Genomic DNA, 8,490 nt, shown 5'->3' with positions numbered 1-8,490 from the left:
TTTGGGGCGGAACATAAATCAACCAATCGGAGGTCGTCTCCCATTCCCTTTAAGAGCCAGGTGCGCCAGGACCGGCACATATTAAACAGGGGCTCTCGTCTTGGCTGAAGGAAGAGGATGTGGTCCTCGGCTGCTGGACCCCTGCCCCACCGTTTCACAATCATCTGTCACATCAACAACTCTGTTTGACTGCATATGAAAACATACACTGATAATAAACCGATGAGGAGGAGGAGGAGGAGGAGGAGCACTGCAGCGTCCCTCTGTGTGTGCCAATTCTCAGTCCGTGGATCAGACAGGACTGTCATAAAAAGTATCATCCTGATCAAAAGGGTGGGATGAGAGGGGAGAAATACGTCCTTAATGACATTACCTGCAGCGATCCTCCAGCAGCAGAAACCTTATGTGTTTCTCTACATTAACATTAACAACATTTGCACATGAGGAACATTGATTCATTGATTATTATATTTTTAATAAATCAATCTCGCCGAGCATAGATACAGCCCCAAAAGTTAATGGGGTGTATTCTGGGCTGAGATCCATCTTCCATCCAAGTTACATGAAAATCCGTTAAATAGCTTTTTGTGTGATATTGCTGACAAACGGATCAACCAACGGACGGGTGAAAAGAGTAAGGATGTGAGCAGGGCTGGCAGGAGAGCTGGTAAAGCAGGCAGGCAGGCAAACTGCTCAAGGTCCTGAGGCTCTGGAAACACACTCAGAATACTGTCATATTTGGAATAATAGTGGAATATTAGTGTGCATGTAAACGCACTGACTTTGAACACTCATTCTATCTTGCTGATCATTCATAATGAGGGTGAACAAGGGTCTTTTTATTGTATTTATTGTTTATTTACTCCATACTGATTTGTGTATACTCTCCTGTATTATTGTCTAGTATCAGAGGAGACTCGCTCTATGGACATGACAGTTCGAGACAATGAAGACGGGGGCTTTTATACAGAGACTTTCCATTCTTCAGCATGGATATACCAAGGAGATGATGTAGGCTCAGGGGCCATTCCTCCCAGCCTCAACACCAGAGCCCGAGCCGTCTCAAGTAAGATGGATGGGGAATAATATTGAATCTCAGAATTCTTCAATTAAAAATGAGCTTTGCTTCAAGAAATGCATGCAGAGGGAATACTTGCTTTTTACACCGAGCCAAACTAATACAAAGGTATCTTCCTTCACTTAATCAAACTGTCCCCTCTTTTTCAGTTCGCGAGAGGACTGTCAAGATCAGCAAAGGGACAGGAGATTATCCATGGGGCTTTCGAATACAGTTTTCTAAACCCATTGTGGTTACAGAGGTTGACACAAGTAAGTGAATTCCTGAAACATCCAGGTATCGTCTGAACTAAGAGCTTTAGTTTTTCTAGATTGCTGCCATTCAGGTATTTACACTACTTTGAAAATGCGAAAAATCTGGATTTGAAACTACGACTGGCACCACCCTGTATACCTTTGTTGTGTACATTAGTCTTCTGTCAAGTGAGAGCAGATGTATTCAGACCTTGAAACTACATTATACAATTTGTCTGTATTGTTAGCAGCCAGATATATGGTAATACATGCAGAAATGCAGTAATTGAAGAAGTACTGGCATATTAGTTCTTCTTAGACAGTCTCTTGACTTTTTACCCAACCATCCCACTGAAAACATAGTTTGCATAATATTTATCACAACTACAGTACAAAGATGGGTGAATGCAAATGTGAGATGGGAGACGTTCAAACAAAAAACTTTCCATAAGAAGAGATCAGGGCAACAATTATGGATACAGCAGTGTAGAGCAATCACCTGTAGGTAAGATATGGGGGTGTGAAGAACTATAAAGATGTTATCCAAGTTTAAACCATCTATGCTCTTTAGGGTCTCAAGAGCAGTGGTTTAAAGGTGCAACGAGTCTTTAGCATGTACGGGCAAAACACAGGCATCTTTCCAAACATATAGTAAGAGTGCATCACATACACACAGGGAGACATGCTCTGATGGCCTGTAGTTCATCTCTTTCCCCCTCCACCTCAGGTGTGTTATGGAGTTGGAGGAATATTTTTGGTCATAAATAAGAATTTAAAGTCCAAACAGAAAATTAAAAGAGATCAAATTAAAAAGATTAATGATAAGTATAAATATAAATAAATAAAAGAAATCCAACTTAGTGCATACATACAGTACATGCTGTACTGTACACACAACACACCTGTATTTCTTATCGTAGTGTACATAATATATGCAGCCAGTGTAAAGCAGCTTCATCAACATAGTATCATCATTAAACGTGCATGTGCTCATTTAAGACAAAAAGCAAATAGGGCAGACACAGAACATGTAAACTCCGCACAGAGAGGCTCACCGATGAGTTTGAGACCGACTGGGAGCTGTGACCTCCTGTTCTTGTTGTCAGGCAAACAGCTGAGAGAATTTGTTCACTAAGGATTGTGTAGCTTGTTTAGCTGGTGTGATTTGTGTCTTTTTGTCTCGTCTGTAAGCTACATGTTTCCATTGTTTCAGATGGGGCTGCTGAAGAAGCAGGGTTGATGGTAGGAGACTCTGTCTTAGCTGTCAATGGAACTGATGTCACCAGCATTCCTCATTCTGAGGCTGCCCATTTGGCCAGGCAAGGTATGCTGTTTCCAAGCCTGATAATGGGTCTAATCATGCCACACACTCATGGCCTAGATCCAGTAGAGTAAAAGCCAATGTTTCAGCACTCAGAGACTACCAGAATGCTTGGTTAAGGTTAGGAACATGTTGCAGGGGTTTTAGGTGACATGTCTATTGTATGGCTCATAATAATGTTTTAAATTAATTAGCTTAGTTTTTGACAATTTTGCCAAATTAGGAAAAAATTTAGTGTTTCAGAATACTTAAATAGATGTTATTTATAATGTAATGTTGTTGATGTCTTAGGTCCAGATCTTTTAACGCTGACCGTTGGATCAGACATTGCTTGTGGTCCTAATACCCCCAGACCTGCATGTCGTGGTTATCTTCACAAGCGTACCCAGTCTGGTCTGATTAAAGGCTGGAGGAAGAGGTGGTTTGTCCTCACACATGACTGCTGCCTTTATTACTACAGACACAAACGGGTGAGAAGCAGTCATCATCATTATGTATTCTAGTATCTGAAAACAGTGTCCTTTTGACATTACTTATTGTTTATTACAGGATGAAGGCAAGAGACGGGCTTTGTCAGCAGTAAAGCTGGAAGGGGCTGAGGTGGGACCAGATATTTCCCTGGGAAAACCCTTTGTGTTCAAGTGCCGGCCTCAGTCGGGTAATCGAGTGTACTTCTTCTGTGCCACCTCCAACCAGGAGATGAAAAGGTAAAGTACAGATAAGAACTAAATATTTGTTGTATCAATTTGATCTGTTTTCACATGTATTTGAATTTGCACAAAAAGCTCAATGGAAATACTCAAATAAAAAATGTAGAAAACGGCTGTGACTACAACAGTGCTCAGTAGAGCACATACCTCCACCAAGGCCCAGCAGTCATGTTTAATTCAGTCAAGCCTAAACCAATACACCACCCATAGCTGCTTAACCATAATTTAAGCTCACCAGATCTAGGATATGCATCAAATTGGGGTCACTCATAGATAGCCACCTACTGTATATACATCTAATTTTTTTCATCAAGACCCATGAATTATTTCCTCAGAAAAGTGAGAAAAAGGTCCTGGATTCATCCCTTTGTTCAGATCTGCACCAGAAAGTTAACTAGGTCTATTACAGGCTGAGACCCATCCTTCAATTTCATGGAAATCAGTTCAGTGTTTTTTGTGTAATCCTGCTGATAAACCAACCAACCAAACATACACAGGCGAAAACATAAACATAACTATGTTTTTATGCTTGGCTTAAAGAAGAGTTGGTGTTTAAAAAGGCTAAAGTTACATTCATATAGAAATCTCAATCATGTGCACTTTTGTCCTGGTAGAGTTTTAAACATCAACGGTCATTTTGATAGAAAAAAATCAACTTTTGTGTGATCATATTTAATCTTTATGATTTTAGGTGGCTGGAAGCTATGGAGAAAGCTATTCATCCCATCACACAGGTAACATCAAAATCTGTGTTCTTATACAGATTATAATACTGTACACTGTACTCTTGTCCCCTAGCTGTTTATTCTGTAAAGCATGTCTACTATTAGCATTACTTGTACTTACACCTGCACTGTATATACATGTACTTGCACTGCCTAATTTGACTGCTGCACTTGCTCATACTGTTTATATCAAAGTGTATTCAATTCACTTCATTTCATTAGTTTTTTACTAATTCGACTTTCTTTAATAAGTATTATTTACGGTGCTACTAGACAGCCCCATTAATGCAGGTGCCCTCCTCCCTTGTGTGCAGAGAGTTGGAGAGCAAACACCAACAAACATGGATTGAAGCAGAATATTTCCTTCAATGATCCACCTTTTTTTAATTAATTTTGACTTTTGGACATAATGCTCTGGAGTTGTTGGAAATGTTTGGATCACACCGAAACTCTCTCTCTCTCTCTCTCTTCCTTGATGTTAGATGGTCTTTTATTTTTTCTTCAGATATCTTAGTTATAACGAGACTGAGCTAGCTATGCTTCTGTGTTTGTGTGTGTGTGCTAGAAAGCATTCATGTCAGCTCAAGGCTGCTGGGGCAGTAAACTAAGTTTCATTACATATGTCCACTGACATGAGTGTTTTTTAGTTATTAGGCAGACCCCTTGTATTTCCATGGAAACAAAGATATGACAAAAAGCTTTTTCTTTGGTTAATGATGAGCCAAAAGGACATGGGAGGGACACTCTGCTGTGCACTCTGATATGATTGGTTACCTCATTTAGTTGCTTACAGTGAAACAACCAATCACAGCAGCATAAAAAGAATTTCTGACAGAAATTTCAACATGGGGATTTCACCTGTATATAGTTAATATATAGATATTGTCTGGTTGTGTCTGTGTTTTTGTTGCAGCAGAACTGTACTTTCCCCGGTAAACACACCGACCTCTTCGGCCCATAGCTGCGTGTCTGGGCCAGGCAGAGTGGACAGGCCGAGTGTCTGCATAGCGAGCTGCCCCTTCACACAAACAGAGCTTGGACACAGGGCTTACCTTACTTGATTTTGGCAAAGTTGGGTTTACTGCAGGCTACTTGTGGAGGGGCAGCCCACCCTTTGGATACCTGGCCTGTCTGCTGTCCCTAAGCCAGAGACACTCAGCAGCTCAAGAGAAGAAGAATAACCCAAGAAGTGTCGATAGGTCAAGAGGGACTTCGACAGCCAAGGAAGTCAGTGTGTTTACTGTGGAAACTACAAGTTGCAATCCCCTGTATTAATAATACAGGGGATTGTGACCTGTAGAACAAACAGGTGTTGTTTGTTCTAAAAACAAACAAACACAAGAAACCTATAATACAGCCTCTATATCTGACTGAAGTATTGGTACATTTCTCTTCACTTCACTGCTTTTTGACTTCTGGTTTGATGCTAAGCTGCATTTTGTTGCCTCAGTACCTGTACTCTGTGCAATGACAAAAAGTTAAATCTAATCTAATCTGTCATAAATACAAAGGGCCATGATGTAGAAAAATAAAAAAATGCACATTGGTTTCCCTGATAGCTCAACTGGTAGAGCATTATGTGTCAGACTGTTGCTAACACTGGGTCATCACCTGTCTTATGTAGCCCTCAGGCTTACACTCATTTTCTCAATTAACTCTCATGTTTCAGAACCACGTGTGGGTGGATGTCACAAGACACAACTCTAACCTGCCCCCACTGGCTGTGAAAAACCCAGAGTGTCTTGGATTGCTTCATAAAATGGACAAAAACAAGGAGATGTGGGTACAACACTACTGCATTCTGAAGGATGGTTGTCTCTTCTTGTACAGCGGTATCCGTGCAACTCATGCACATGGTACGTGTATGTCTTGTGTCATATAAATTCAAGATAAATGTTTGTTGTTGTTTTTTTTTTTGGGGGGGGGGGGGGGGGGGGCAAATAAGCCTACGATTCAACTTTTATACACACATACTGACATACACATAAATGTCCTGCTCAGTGGCCAAGTGGTTAGAGCATAAAGCTCATCTACACTGTACCATAAGATCAGTAATCAGCAATCAGCAAACATTCTGATTATTGGTAAGGCAGTGCAATGCATTTTCTACTGTACATTTCCCGCAATGGGCCTTTAAGCATTCACTTTGAATTTTTAAACTCAATAGAATACAGTACAAAAAGAATATATTTAATATTTGATCTCATCAACTGCATTGATTTTTGTAAATAATATTTACAAAAATCAATGCAGTGGCATTGATTTGTGGCATGTGAGGCAGTTAGTAAGCATATATTATATGCTTACTAACTGCCTCACATACCACCATCCTACATATATTCAGCCAATTATTCACTGAACTTTCATCATGATGACATTAGTGAAGGACATGCTAAAACTCCAAGTTATAGTATATTGATTGTTAAAAATGGATTAGTTCACATCGTTATCTATGTCTTCAGGTGGGATATACCTTCAAGGGTACATGGTGAGAGAGCAGCCCTGTGGATCAAAGAAGTCCACCATTGAGCTGAAACCTCCCTCTGACGAGTTCAGGACTTTCTACCTCTCTGCTGAAAATCCTAATGAGAACAAACGGTGAGGAACTGATTTATATCTGGGATCTATTCTAGAACCTTAGTTTCTAAGAATTTGTGAGACTGTGGGGCGAGGTTTTTTCCTTGCTTTTTAATTGTATTCTGTATTCTATAAAATAACTTGGCTGACCTGCGCTGTTGTGGTCCTTTGTGGCCACCTGGCGCAAATCTATCATGATCTTGCAATAAAAGGATTGGCTCAAGACATCTGTCTTTTGCAGGTGACAAGAGAGAAAGCCCTGTTTTTAAAATCATCCGTGTTCAGCTCTCAGTACTTATGTAGCTTCTGAATACATTTCTGTTGTTTATATTTTACATTTTTGATGAAATTGAACATGGCCCATTTCATGGTAAAAACATAAATAAGGTTTCTGCACTTATTCCCCAAAGGTATGGAAAACAATGGAATTAAAATCTTAACCTATAACACTAGCTACACATTATGTTTTAGGCCTGATATTAAACCTCAATATGGCAGACCAAAATGTGTCTGAAGTATGAAAGCTGACACTGAATGTCTAGTCAGATTCACAATTTTGACTTATTCTTTGATCAGAGAGCTCCAAATTTAAATCAAACTGAAAAGCTTTTTTGATGACTTGGTTTTCTTAAGGTCAGCGCAGGTATATTGCTTAGGCTAAGCAAGCTTGTCGTACAAGAATGGCCAAATTTCCCAACTAGCTAAGCAGCCATGTTTGTTTACGTTGATTATCATATTGTTGGGTGATTTCTAACACACTTAATGAGACATGAGGTAGTTGGATATGGTTGACAATGATGTTCCTGAGCCTGTTGTTCAGCAGCTAGCCTGGTTAGCACAAAGAGCACAGCTCCAGAGTCAACGAACAGAGCCGCTGCAGGAACAACAGACTCATTCAGTGGCTAACCCACTTAGCACAAAGCACACACCTGCGGCAGTAAGGATTACCTGCTGTGCTGGGTAGCCTATTCAGACTGAGATCCGTTTGTGATGGCTATTTTGCTTGTGTTTATAGATTGTGGCATTTGTTGTTTGTTTGTTTATGTTTTTATTAGACTAAAACAGCTAAGAGGGTTTGTTGAACGTAGCGAACTAGCTATCCACACACATCTCTCTGCTTTCCAGATAGAGCTATGGGGAAGCTGGTGTAGTCAGGTGGTGCACATTCATGTGTTTCGGAGGACCGACTTTGGGTGGAGGCCTGAAGGGAGGGGTGGGATTTGTTTGGTTGGATACCATCAAAATTGAGCTTGCTCTTGCTGGTTTGACTCCAGTGAGTGAGGAAAATGCCAGTTGAAGACAATAATAGCAGATGTTGTCATGTTGATGGTTCTGATGTTCTTTACAGATGGATCATAGCCATCAAAGCTTCAATAAAGAAGTGGCTGCCTTTACATCAGGCCCTTCGAGACTACCTGAATCAACCACCAGAGGAGACCAGAATGTGAGGCAGTGTGAACACTGCCAGCAGCCTACCTCACCCTGTGGACCACTGGAAGAATCTCCTGTTTGCCCTCTGTTCCCTGTGCTGCCAGTTTGTCATAGAGGACAATATCACTCAAAAAAATCTTTACACTGCGAAGCAACCGGATTCACAAGATCAGGTGATAAGGCGATCTTGTGAATCCTTCTTGCCAGACTTCAGGTTATGTGCTTGTTGTCGAACCGCAGTGGTTCAGACCAATCAGTGTCCTATGAGGAACTACTAGCAACTACAGGCGTGGTTTAGGTGTGAGTGTGATGGCCGGTGAGAGAAGTGAATGTCTGTAATGGCTGCTCCTAAAGAGTTTAGCATAGCTGCTATAGCATCAGTTATATCAGATATGGAGAGTTGTTCTGCTGAGTA

This window comes from Pagrus pagrus, assembly GCF_965226575.1.
Source record: "Pagrus pagrus genome assembly, chromosome: 19".
Classification (NCBI taxonomy): domain Eukaryota; kingdom Metazoa; phylum Chordata; class Actinopteri; order Spariformes; family Sparidae; genus Pagrus; species Pagrus pagrus.
Note: the sequence above shows the minus strand (reverse complement) of the source record.